Genomic DNA, 2,026 nt, shown 5'->3' on the forward strand with positions numbered 1-2,026 from the left:
ATATATCAGTGATCATAATTTCTTAGCCTGCAGAAATATTTGGCAGTGGGTAACTGATAACATTGTATAACAGTGTTTCTAGAAACAAAATTATATGGACAGCCTACAAGAGTACTACTGGGTCCATATACCAGAAAAGCTCTAGTTCTGGCAGCCAATGACCTGACTTGACTTGCCCCAATGAATGATCTTTTTTTTTTTTTTTTCGACCTGATTTGATTTCCCCCAATAAATGATTTTTTTTTTTTTTTTTTCGAGAGGTTTTCGCCATAGGGCATGTGGGCTTGCCAGAAAGACAGAGAGAGACAGAGAGATAGAAAGTGATAAATCACCCCATAGGGGGGATGGCCATGCCGCAATCTCTTCTCCTCTTGGGATCTTGGGCATGCATGCACATGGGCCCGGCGTGATTTTAAGCCAACGGGTCTGGGACTTGAACCATGGTTGACTACATGGGAGTCAGCAACATAGCTATTACGCTAACTGCTCGTCCCTTTTTAAGATTCTTTAACACAAGGTGTGTGCACTTGCCAAAGAGAGACACAGAGATGAGAAAGAGAGAGGAAAAGTGAGAAATCACTCAAGGGGGATAGCCATGCCAAAAACCTTTCTCTTCAGTGCTCCTCTTGGGATCTGGGGCATGCATGAATATACACCTGTAGTATTTTTCAAGCCATTGGGTCCAGAACTCAAACTGCAGAGTCAGCCATGTGGGATCCAGCCACCTTAACCTCCATACCACCTGCTGGCTCAGACAGTCATTCTTTTGCAAAATTGGTACTGATTATTCTCCATTGGAATGTTCACCAAAAAGCAATCACTCATGCAAATAGTCTTAATAATCTGGTGAGTGAAGTGACATGGTTAGTCTAGTTAGCCTCTTACCTTAGCCATCCAGTATTGGCTCAATAGGTCCATAAACAAAGTAGCCTTCGTTGTGGGTATGGAAGATATGCATGGACTAACAAATAAGGACTTGCCTTCACCAAGGTTGGCCTGGTTAATGCCAGTTAGGCTGAGTGTCTAATTTCCCCAAAGTCATGAAAAACATTGATCCATGGATACAGTATCACTTGCAGAGATATCAGTCAGCAGCTTGGTTGCTTTTGACTGTTATCAGTCTATGCAGATGACTGTAGTAGATCACTTTCATCATAGAGGGAGCAGAGATTGATCCTTGGTGGAGTGACTTCCCTCCCTGTAATAATTTTATCAATATTAACAATTTGTTGTTTTTCCCTAGATATTCCATGTAGCTCTGCACTTGATAAAAGAAATTGTTTGAAAGGAAGGGAAGCAATGGGTTCATGCCTATAAAATTAATTTACCATATACCCCATCACCCAGAAGTGGTTCTTCTAATTAAAGGGTAAAAGGCTTACCAAATTATAAGACTTACTGGAAACTCAATTATGGTGTGAGTTGGGAGAAAATCCTTGAAACAATTGGATTTATAGCATGAAATGCCTGTTATGAGTCACACAGCATTATATGGTGCTGTCTCTCCCATAACCAGAAGATATAGGTCCAGGAAGTATGGTTTAGAAGAAGAGAAGCAAACATCACTCTTTGAGCCTAATAATCTGTTCATTGATATTTTTTTCCTTCTTGTTCTAGAATTTTGAACTCTACTGATCTGGAAGTCTTGGTCCCAAGAGGAAGTGCTTCCATCAGAATATACTAAAATGATGCCACCGAATAGAGACGAGACCATCACCTAGCTATCCTGGGTTCGTGATGCCATTTAGCCAACAGGTCAACACACACACACACACACACACACACACACACACACACACAATCACACTGGGGGTGGGGGTGGGGGATTAACCTTGATTTAAGTTTGATTAATAAAGGGAAACTTGTTTACCATTGGACTATGTCTATAACCTAGTGAATTCTCTGATATGGTTTGGTATTCCATAACCAATAGTAAATTTTAAGGCAAAAACAATTTTTTTTAATGTTTTTTACCCTTTGGAAATGAAATTTTGTCTCAGTGAAGAGCTCTGACCACCTGAGGCTT

General features: G+C 40.5%; 1 long non-coding RNA gene across 1 annotated transcript in view; it reads left to right on the plus strand.

Moving 5' to 3' along the window:
- The window catches only part of LOC102495252 (uncharacterized), a 66,816-nt gene extending 65,022 nt beyond the window's left edge, over positions 1-1,794 (plus strand). The window contains exon 4 of the long non-coding RNA XR_334101.2: positions 1,618-1,794. This is a non-coding gene — a long non-coding RNA (uncharacterized LOC102495252). The remainder of the gene's footprint in view (positions 1-1,617) is intronic.
- Positions 1,795-2,026: the final 232 nt, after the last annotated feature.

This window comes from Tupaia chinensis, unplaced genomic scaffold (assembly GCF_000334495.1).
Source record: "Tupaia chinensis unplaced genomic scaffold, TupChi_1.0 Scaffold000147_1, whole genome shotgun sequence".
NCBI lineage: Eukaryota > Metazoa > Chordata > Mammalia > Scandentia > Tupaiidae > Tupaia > Tupaia belangeri.